The following is an 11,589-nucleotide window of genomic DNA, read 5'->3' as shown; positions in this document are numbered from 1 at the left end:
AGGGAAGCCCCCCTCATGACTACTTAACACTGACAGATCACCCTTTGACTCTCTGTAATAATTTACAGGAGACTCCTCTAACCAGTGTAGATAGTTCGTGGTTTACTGATGGTTCCTAATTAAAGGATGACAATGGTAAACATCGTGCTGGGTATGTTATTACACCTCTTAAAATTGTTGAGGCAGCACCTTTATCTTTGGCTACTTCGACCTGACAAGCTGAAGTATACACTCTCACTCAGACTTGTACTTAGGCAAAAGCAAAACTGTAAACATTTACACCAATATCCAGTATGCCTTTGGGGTAGCCCATGACTTTGGGATATTATAGAAACAGCAAGGTTTCCTTACCTCTAATGAGGAAAATATTAAAAATGGCTCTTATACCCAAAATCTATTAGATGCCATGCTCTTGCCAGCCGCTTTAACTACTATTAAGATCCCTGGGCATTCCAAGCTTGACTCCCTAGAGGCTAAAGGAAATCAACTCACTGATATTTCTGCCAAAAACTGCTCTCAAAGGAACCAATGGCCAAACTTCTGTCATGGTCCAAAGGGATGCTCCCTAAGATGATGATCTAGAAAAATTGACAAGAAATGCCCAACCATTGGCCCCAGAAAAGGAAAAGCAATGTTGAAAATCTAGTAACTATTCATTTGATAAAAAGAGAGAACTCTCGTTTGGGTTAAATAACAAATAGGTCCTACCAGAAAATCTAGGATTCCCACTTCTTACATTAAACTGTTATATAACAGTTTATTTTATATATATGTATGTATGTATAATATATATATACATATGTATATACTACACATATGTATGTATGTATGTATAATTCCTATTTCTTACATCAAACCAATGCATTAAACCATTGGTCCACTGAAAAAATGATAGCCCTCATGAACAAATATTGGTGGTGAAATATTAATAAGGCTGCAAAAAGTACTCACCTCACTTGTCCCATCTGTCTAAACTACAATCCAAGGAAACCTGTTAGCGCTGCTCCTGGACATTTTGAATTGCCTAAGGGCCCACTGGAGATATGAGAAATGGATTTCATACAGCTTCCCCCATCTCGTGGATATAAATATATTTCAGTTATTGTCTGTATGTTTTCTCACTGAACTGAAGCTTTTCCTTGTAGACAGGCCACTGCTTCTGTGGCTAAAATTTTGTTAGAAAAGATTATCCCTACCTGGGGAGCCCCTCTTGAACTTTATAGTAATAGAGGAACCCATTTTACTGGTCAGGTTCTTTGACAAATCTGTGCTATTTGGCCAGTTTACAACAGTTTTATTGTGTTTATCGTCCTCAATTTTCAGGGTTAGTCAAATGCACTATTAGCACTATTAAGAGTCAATTGGCGGGGGCTTCCGTGGTGGCTCAGTGGTTGAGAATCTGCCTGCTAATGCAGGGGACATGGGTTCGAGCCCTGGTCTGGGAAGATCCCACATGCCGTGGAGCAACTAGGCCCGTGAGCCACAACTACTGAGCCTGCGCGTCTGGAGCCTGTGCTCTGCGACAAGAGAGGCCGCGATAGTGAGAGGCCCGCGCACCGCGATGAAGAGTGGTCCCCGCTCGCCACAACTAGAGAAAGCCCTCGCACAGAAACGAAGACCCAACACAGCCAAAAATAAATAAATAAATTAACAAAAAACAAAAACCACTGTGTTTGCGGTATATATATATAAAAAAAAAAGAGTCAATTGGCAAAATTTGTAGAAACCCTCCAAATACCTTAGCCAAAAGCATTGCCGCTGGTCCTTCTAAATCTCAGATCAACCCACTTTTGAACTCATAAACTCTATTCATTGAGATAGTCATAGGACACACAATGCACCTGGCCCCCACCTCTTGATCTATGGCTGATAAACATAGATATACTTCAATATTGTAACAGCCTAATGGCTTCTACTAAAAATAACCATGCTCCGGTAGGGCAATCTTTTCAAAGTGTGCTCCAGGGAGAGGAGGACCTTAAACATCACACCTTGTAACCTGGAGGTTTCATCTATTGGAAAAGACACCTCCAGAAAGACTCTTCAACCTCACTGGAAAGGCTCCTATCACATACTGCTAACCAACCCTTGTGCTGCCAAACTCCAGGTAACAGACTCTTGAATTCATGTGACACATCTAAAGAAAGCACCAAATCCTGACTGAACTTGTACATCATTTGGTGACCCGAAGGTAAAGATATCCCAGAATTGAGGCAGACGACATCTGGTGAGAAAGCTTTCCCAAGATATTCAGGCTCAAAGGTTTAGAATTCACAGAAGCCTCTCTCTATCATCTGGACTCTTAACTGACTCTGGATTCTTATCCAAATCCATGGTCTCTGAATTTGCAAACTACAGGCTGTATTATTGATAAAACATTTAGTTCCAAATAGTTCTTTTGAGATAACAATATTGTTTTTTAAAAACAAGTCTTTGAAGTTTTGCTATTTTTGTGAAAAGTCCATCAATTATTGCTTCTTGTTTAATCCTGCACTGTCTTCCCAAACCACACGTTTAATTTTCAGTTTTGAGTGTCCTCTTGCTGTTCTCACTACTCTAAGATACAGACTTTAGATGGGAAATGCCTGAGAGATCTCCCTCCTACTCCCCCTTGTTACTTGAATGTGACCTCAATAGATTTCCAATCTGTGCACTTTTCCCTCCAGCTTGGGCCATGACACCCAGGAAAGTTTTCCTGGCATCAAGGGACAAAAGGTCACTGAATCTGGAAAAAAAAACCCTGACTCTTGATCAACAATGTTTTCAGAGAAAGATTTTGATCAAGAGGGGAAAATGTGAAAATTAACAAACAAAAACCTCACTTAAAATGGAGTCAAGGGCTTCCCTGGTGGCACAGTGGTTGAGAATCTGCCTGCCAATGCAGGGAACACGGGTTCGAGCCCTGGTCTGGGAGGATCCCACATGCGGTGGAGCAACTGGGCCCATGAGCCACAACTACTGAGCCTGTGCGTCTGGAGCCTGTGCTCCGCAACAAGAGAGGCCGCGACAGTGAGAGGCCCGCGCACCGCGATGAAGAGTGGCCCCCGCTCGCCACAGCTGGAAAAAGCCCTCGCACAGAAATGAAGACCCAACACAGCCAAAAATAAGTAAAGAAAGAAAGAAAGGAAAAAGTTTTTATTAAAAAAAAAAAAAAAGAAAGAAATGCTTAGGGAAAGAAGAAATTCGCAGAGGAAATTTAAAAAAAAAAAAAAAATTGGAGTCAAGAGGCCAGAATGGGGAGCTCTCACGGGCTACCACTCCTTGCCAATTGCAGATCCAACAGGAAGAGATGGTATCTTTGCATTTCCGACAGGAGGAAGGTTACTACTTTGCTACCCAGCAGGAGGAAGAAAGACTTTCTCCTCGCCCAGCAATTGTCCAGCCAATGAGAGACTGTCAAAACTCAGCCAATGAAAAGCCACTACGCTTCAAACTCCCAGTTTCCTCCGAGGGACTCTTTGTTTATAGCAGACCTTCCCAACTCCCTCTTCTATAATATTCTTCTCCTTTGTTTTCCAGACTTACCCGTGGTTCACCATAGATTGCACGTCTCAAACTGCAATTCTTTGCTGTTGCCAAATAAACACATTTTGTTGGTAAAATAATTGGCTGTTTTATTGTTTTAGGTCAACATAGCCAAGTTCCAGCAAAAGGCCAAGGAAAGTATCCAGATGTGGTTAGTGTGGCTCTGGGATACCTGGGGTCGTGGCATTTTTCTGACTGGCCAGGAGGCAGAGAAAATGAGCAATATTACCAGCACCCTGCCCTCTAGCAGCACCTGCATGTACTTGGGGGTTCCAATTACTCACTCCCTTATAGATTGGATTATTCCAGCCTGCAGGGCCCAGTGAAGGAGATGTCCCTGGGCATGTGGGACCCTGAAAATCTATAGAGGAGGTACAACAAGTTCTTAGGGAGCTGGGAATAAGGGAGGCCATCTATGCTCTTGTCTTTGAGGGTCCTAATTGGGCCACATTCACTGCAGAAATGAAAGCCAAGATACTCCAGTCCGCCCCCAGCACTTGGTAAGGACTGGTATGGGATGCTGATATCCATGCTGAGCTAAGTCCTGGGAATGGGTACGGGTCCCCGAGACAGAGGGGGAACTAGAGAAGACAAAAAGCTATCCCAGTTGGCTGTAAAGGGTTCAGTAAAAGTAACCCAGGAGCAAATGTGGTTTAACCTCATTGCTGCCAGGACCTCACCTGAAAAGGAAGACCAGCAACCCAATGCTGTGTTAGTCAACCCGTGGAAAGCCTTAAGACTGGAATAGTTCAGACCTGCCCTGACTATCCCTAGTGCCCTGTTAGCTCTCATAGAAGCCTCAGGGATACAGTCCTATTTGGGATGGGTGCCTCCCATGCCTCAGGTTTAGGATGCAGGACAAAAATCACCTCCAGGTGAAGCCTATTGGGAGCAATTGGAGGCTCCAAGTTGAACTGACTATTCACTAGTCCCCTTGAAATAAATAAAAGGTGATGGCTCTGGTTGACACTGGAGCCAAATGTACTCCACTACATAGCCACACTCAGAAGTTTTCAGGCTCCCTTGGTGCCACTGATGATTATGGAGGGCAATGCCTTTGGTTAGGAATGTCCCTTTGACATTGTAAAGGGGGTGTTCTCCCCACCGAGAATACGAGGTTTTTCTCTTTCCAATACCAGAGAACATATTGGGTATTGACATCCTACAAGTTCAGTCTACAGACCTCTACCTGTGAATTCCACATTGAGGTTAGAGTAATCAAACCAATGCTGAGAGGAAATGCCAGCTGGGAACCAGTAAGTCTACCGGCCCCCTCAAATAGTGGTTACTGTCAAATGATGTAAATTGCCTGGGAAGCATAATGAAATAGGAGAAACTCTCCCCAAACTGCACCAAGTGGGTATTGTACACCCTGCCCATAGTGCTTCCAACAGACAGGTATGGCTTGTAAAAAAGCCAGATGGCTCGTGGTGGGTGACCGTGGGCTATCGAGCATTGAACACAGTGGTGTCCCCCATCCATGCGGTTGTGCCCCAAATTGCCACCATCTTAGATACCTTGGCCATAGTCCTAGGAGTGTACCATGCTGTGCTGGACTTAGCAAATACTTTTTTTCAATCTACCCCTGGCCACTGAGCCACAAGATCAATTTGCCTCCAAGTGGGAGGGGCAACAATGGACTTTTCAAGCACTTCCCCAAGGCTACCTGCACAGCCCCACCATATGTCCTGGGATGGGAGCCCCAGACCTGTCCCTGTTCTCCTTTCCCACATCACTAAAATGAGCCCATTACATTGACAATATAATGTTGACATGTAAAGACTTGCCTCTGCTGCAGGACACTCTGCAGATTTTGCTGGAACATCTGTGAGGGAGACGATGATGTGGATGAACCCACAGGAAATTCAAGTCCCAGGCACCACCGTAAAGCTTCTGGGAGTCATTTGGTTGGGTGAGAGGTACATTGTCCCAGAAGCCATGATTGAAAAGGGGCAACCCCTAAGAATGTGAAAGAGGTGCAAGCTTTCATAGGGTTTTGGGGGTTTTGGAGGACTTTTATTCCCCACCTGATGCAATGCCTCCATCCTTTTTAGAAAAATTTTATTGAAGTACAGTTGATTTACAATGTTGTGTTAATTTCTGCTGTACAGCAAAGTGACTCAGTTATACATATATCTATATATTCTTTTTCATGTTCTTTTCCATTATGGTTTATCACTGGATATTGAATATAGTTCCCTGTGCTATACAGTAGGACCTTGTTGTTTATCCTTCCTATATATAATAGTGTCTCCAGCCTTTATACCAGCTTTAAAGTGAAGAAAAGGCATGTGGGGATTAGAGCAACAAGCTGCCTTTGAGAAGGCAAAAATACTAGTGAAGCAGATGAAAGCTCTGGGCATCTCCCAAGCAGGGCTACCATTTGAGTTTGAGTTAGATGTATCTGTGACTCCGGAAAGTATGGGTTGAGCACTGTGGCAGAGACAGCAGGAGAGAGGACCCCTAGGATTTTGGTCCCGCTCTGGAAGGGGGCAGAAAATCGATATGCCCCCATAAAGCAATAGCTGCTAGCAGTCTACGTCACCCTCCTCCAAATAGGACCTCTCGTGAAAACCAGCATATCATGGTAATAACATCCCTTCTTATCAAGGGGTGTATTGACAATATGTTCCATTGACCCATCTCTGCCATGGCTCAGACTCCCACGTTGACTGAGTGACAGCGCTTTGTGCAGCAGAAGAGCATCCAGTCGGCCAGCCCACTCTCTCTAGAAATGCGAGCGCTCCCAAGCTTTGTAGAGTATATAGATCCTCCAAACACCCGCTGCCCCCACCGCCTCTATTCCTGTGTAGCCCCTGCAACCTGCAGAGAGGAAGTCGGGGAAATTCCTGCTGATGACTGCCTGCTTCACCTACGGGTCTAGTCGGGCAACCGGTGACAGGGATTGTAGTGGCTATTCAGCTCAACACTGACACCATCTGGATGGCAAACGAACTGCAGCAGCCAGTGGGCTGAATTCAGAGCGATTTGGCTGGGGATCACTCAGGAGCCCAGGCTGTTTGCTAACCTTTGCACTGATAGTTGGACTGTTCTGAAGAGATTAACCCTATGGCTTGGACAATGGGAAGCCAAGGGGCAGATGATCGTGAATAAGCCCTTCCGGGGTGAGGATATGTGGACAGACATTTGGGTTTGCTTCCAACAGCCTGAGGCAGCCCTCACTGTTTTCCATGTCCCTGGTTCTTAAGGTGCTGATGCCCCTGGCAAATGGGAAGCTGATGCTCTAGCCCAGTATGAGCCCTAATGGACCCCCCAATAGATACAGCAGATGGGGCGCATAGGAACTGCAGCCGCCGCAGTCCCTGACTGGGATGGCATATTGCCAAGGATGCTGGATTGCCCTTGAAGTAAAGTGACCTGGTTAATGCCATAACAGCATGTGTGTTCTAAACAACACCCCAGGCAACTGCCAAAGGAATCTGGCGCCATCCACTGGAGTTCCCAACCAGTGAGGGATTGGCAAATTGATTATATTGGCCCCCTCCCTCCAAGTGAGGGTTCTAAATGTCTTGGTTTATGTGGACACGGCATCTAGCCTAACCCAAGCTTTCTCCTGTGTCTGTCCAAACCAGGTTGCCACCATTAGGGGATTAGAGAAACAGAGTACAGCTACCCTCTTCGAATAGACAGTGGCCGGGGGTTACATTTTAAGGGTCATGTTGTGCAAGATTAGGCAAAAGCACATGATGTGGAACGGAAGTTCCATTTCCCCTAAAAGCCACAGGCAGCAGGGTTGGTAGGAAAGAAGGATGGAATTTTAAAGCAGCAGATTAAATGACTAACAGGTAAAACCACCTTGGCCGATTCGACTAAAGTACTATCCCAGGCTTTAAGACGTTTAAATGATTGACCAATAGGGCCTGTTGCCTCATATGCCAGACTGGGGAGCCCTGCCATGACACCCAACACTGTAAAGTTACGGAAGTGACGGGAGACAGCCACTGCCCCGACTCTCATCGTGGTGGATCACCACGCTGTGTGGCTGAGATCACCAAGCCCCGTCACACCTGAGACAGGCGTTATCTACCGGACTTTGCAGTGGGGCGTCCCATAGGGATGGGTGAGTTAGTTCACATCCCCAGGTGAGGAGGAATCCCATTGTCCCTGCTACAAGCTGCGCTCATGGAAATGCACTGTCCCTGGAATGGAACACGTACCACTTAGAGGGACGAAAAGGTGGTGGTCCTGGTCTGACATATCCCACCCCCAGTCCGTCTCACGCTTGACAGTGCCGCCCCTGCTGGCCAACATATATGCTACGTACAACCAGGTCAAGTTCCTAAAGCTGCAGCCACGTTAACATCTAAGGATCAGGCCACAAGTGTAATTCTTCTAGAAGGGAAGACCTCCCAGTACCAGTTCCTACTAAATAATCTGTCTTTATGACCTTAGACTTCTGCTGTTCCTATGGTGTTCGGTCACAGGATGGGGGCATGATGGAAATACCTTCCTACGGTGGGCCCACAAATATGCCCAGCAATCAATCCAGCTGTTGGCTATGTGGGCAGCTGCTCCTCTCTAGTTCACTGGGATCGTCATGGTGGGTACCAACACTCCAGGAACAAAATAAGAAGGCACTAAAGCAGTACGTGACATTACAGAAAAAAACAAATTAGGATGAATGCTCTTAATTCATCTGATATTACCAATGTTGCCTGGGGCACAAACCGTCAGTAACACTGGACATGGGTATTCTTTTTCTGTCAATCAATCAACACAGGCAGCCCAGACAACTGCTGACCAGAAAGGTCCTAAAAACACCACCATCAGAAGCATGGGTGGCTACGCTCAGATTTGGAATGGATTCATGTGGCTTACCCCGGGTTAGGGATATTTGAGCACCTAGGCACCCCTATGTTGGGAACAGAAAAAACACTTTCAACAGAACCAACCCAGTTGTACCAGGAATATGGGGAGGATATCATTGGAACTGTGCAGGTATTCTGTCATATTAAAGAACAGCAAGTGATCTGGCACTGACTGGTCATGTCACCCACATATTTATTGGGTAATCCTAAACAGGACCCAGTGATGTGTGGGAAAACTCTTTGGCCGTGGCTTCCACCTGGATGGTTGGGCTGCTACACCCTGGGTATGGGGAGAATCCACCCTACAGTAACAAAAGTTGTCAACTTCCCTCCCCTCATCTGCTATCTGCCAGGTGGGCAAGTTCTGTTTTCCACTGGTACGATCATTTGGCCACTGTCTTTATTCCCTCTGTTGGCCTGGAGGACGTTATAGCACACATAGAAGCCCTTAGTCAATACACCCAGCAAGCCTTAAAGGAGAACAGCTGTCCTCCAAAATAAGATGGCCTTGGACATCACTACTGCCTTGGAAGGAGGCACCTGGGCCATTATCCAAGCAGAATGTTGTGTGTTCATACCTGCTGAGTCTGCTAATGTAGCATCTTTTTTTTTTTTTTTTTAAACATATCATTAGTTCTCCTCTATTCTTAATTAATTAATTAATTTATTTTTGGCCGTGTTGGGTCTTCGTTTCTGTGCGAGGGCGTTCTCTAGTTGCGGCAAGCGGGGGCCACTCTTCATCGCGGTGCGCGGGCCTCTCACTATCGCGGCCTCTCTTGTTGCGGAGCACAGGCTCCAGACGCGCAGGCTCAGTAGTTGTAGCTCACGGGCCCAGTTGCTCCGCGGCATGTGGGATCTTCCCAGACCAGGGCTCGAACCCGTGTCCCCTGCATTGGCAGGCAGATTCTCAACCACTGCGCCACCAGGGAAGCCCCTTAGCAAAGAAAATCCAGGCTGCACACTGCGCTGGGGTCATAAGGCTTTTTAGCTTCACTGTGCTGAATGTGAGTAAGAATCCTAAAAATCCACTGGCACAGCAGCTGCCATGGAAGCTATAGAAATACAGGAACGGAAAGTCCAGGACGCTGAGGAGATCACCTGTGGGGTGAGATGCAAATGCCAGGAGCACCACACTGAATAGATAGTTTAAGAACTGCTGGTTGGGCTTCCCTGGTGGCGCAGTGGTTGAGAATCTGCCTGCCAATGCAGGGGACACGGGTTCGAGCCCTGGTCTGGGAAGATCCCACATGCCACGGAGCAACTGGGCCCGTGAGCCACAGTTACTGAGCCTGCGCGTCTGGAGCCTGTGCTCCGCAACAAGAGAGGCCGCGATGGTGAGAGGCCCGCGCACCGCGATGAAGAGTGGTCCCCACTTGCCACAACTAGAGAAAGCCCTCGCACAGAAACGAAGACCCAACACAGTCATAAATAAATAAATAAATAAATAAATAAAAAGAGAAAAAAAAAAAAAAAAAGAACTGCTGGTCAATGTCACTTAACGCGTTGGGTCTCTGGGATTTCTGTAGTATCTTATAAGCCCCTATGCAGAATAAGTGAATTACAGCCCAGAAATAACCATCTGGATCAAACTGGGAGTCGCTGAAGAGCAGGCACCCTGCGGCAGCCAGGAGGAAGAGGGCACTACAGATCTTTGCAGGAGATGTTTTCTCTTTCTGAAAACACTTCTGGTGCCCACAGATGATGCCTTCGGCTACATTATGCAAAATGAGAAACACAGGAATGGCCAGTCTGGACAGTGCTCTGGACCCAGCATAGATGACACCCACAAACAGCACTGAAGCAGGAAGCCATGTCAAAACATCAGATCTTGAACTGCTGTTGATCTCCGCCCAGCCGTTTCCATGACACATGAAGCAAAAGTCCACCAATTAATGTCTGCCACCCTTGGAATAATGTAGGGTAGGTAAATTTCAAGACAGACAGGACATACTTGTTCGTGAGGTAAGAAGCCAGGTAGCAGGTACAAAACGGGAGGCCGACCAGGCACCTCCTCATGCACATCTGTTAATTTGCGCCCCTTCCCCAGGAACCCGCGGGAGCCCCAGGGCCGCCGTGCAAGCCGGGCCACCCAGTGGCCAACCTCTTGATCTTTCACTTAAACAGGGTATAGCCTCTCTCTGTCCCTGCCATAACTGTTATCTTAAAGTGTCCACAGGAGACAAAGTCCAGCTATTTACCCTGTTCCTGTTGTTATTTCCATCTCAAAGTGCAAACAGGAAGCCAGTTGTAAATACCTAGATGGAGCCCACCTGCCTCTTGCCTCAGGAAATGTAAACAGAAGGCTAGTTGTAAACGTCCAGCCTGGAGCTCATCTATCTCCTGCCTCAATGGGGCTCTTGGTGGGAAAAATTGTTACTTATTTTGGGCATCGTTATCTTAATCTGTGTTTCCTCTCGCACATACCTATGTTGTCGCTGTGCTATCTGCCTCCTGTGCTATCTGCCTCCGGAGCAGACAGATAGCCGCCTATGAGCCACCTCCAGTGCTAATGAAATCCCTGGCTGACGACTCAGTGCACGTTGTGGAAGAGGGGGCCATGTGAAATTGTAAGAGCCGGTCATGAGGGGTGGAGTGTTGGAGTGTAACCAAGGGTGGGGTCCGGCTGCTCACTGCTCAAAAGCCAATAAAGAGACAAGGTTGGTGGAAAGGAAAGTTTGCTTTATTTTGGATGCCGGCAACGAGGGGGCGGGGAGGATGGACTCCCGTCCAAAGGCCAACTCCCTTTCAGGTCCCTGCATGTAGGGGCTGCATGCAGAAACTGCACAGTCAGCTCTGACAGTCATCTTGAAATTGGTCATGCGGTGGTCTGACCAGCATCATCTTGATTGTTTTAAGTACAGTTAATCTTCAGTTCCAGGGTTTGTTCCCATTTCTTTGAGGCCAGTTCTTGGAATTGTGTAAATTGGAGCAGCTTATGTCCTGGCTGCAGTCTGCTCATCATGTAGTTAACTTCTTCCACCTGGTGGGAGGTTTCGGTATCTACAAGACAGCTCACAGGATATGGCTCAGAATATTATCTATAGCCCTTGAGAAGGAACTGAAAGTCCTTGACTATGCTTAATGACTAAACTATTATTATTTAGTCTTGCTAGACTGTTTTCCTTTGTTTCTGCATTTTCTCATTTCTCTGATTAAATTTATTCTTCGACTAAAGTTTTTCCACAAACAAAAGGCAGGCTGAGGACATGGGGGGGAAGGACTGACTACTGGGTCC

At 46.6% G+C, this 11,589-nt stretch overlaps 1 pseudogene; it reads right to left on the bottom strand.

Moving 5' to 3' along the window:
* Window positions 1-7,666: 7,666 nt before the first annotated feature.
* LOC103009874 (transmembrane protein 241-like) lies at window positions 7,667-10,412 on the bottom strand (annotated as a pseudogene).
* Window positions 10,413-11,589: the final 1,177 nt, after the last annotated feature.

The sequence above is a fragment of the Balaenoptera acutorostrata genome, chromosome 2 (genome assembly GCF_949987535.1).
Source record: "Balaenoptera acutorostrata chromosome 2, mBalAcu1.1, whole genome shotgun sequence".
Lineage (NCBI taxonomy): Eukaryota > Metazoa > Chordata > Mammalia > Artiodactyla > Balaenopteridae > Balaenoptera > Balaenoptera acutorostrata.
This window is presented reverse-complemented; position numbering and strand designations above follow the sequence as displayed.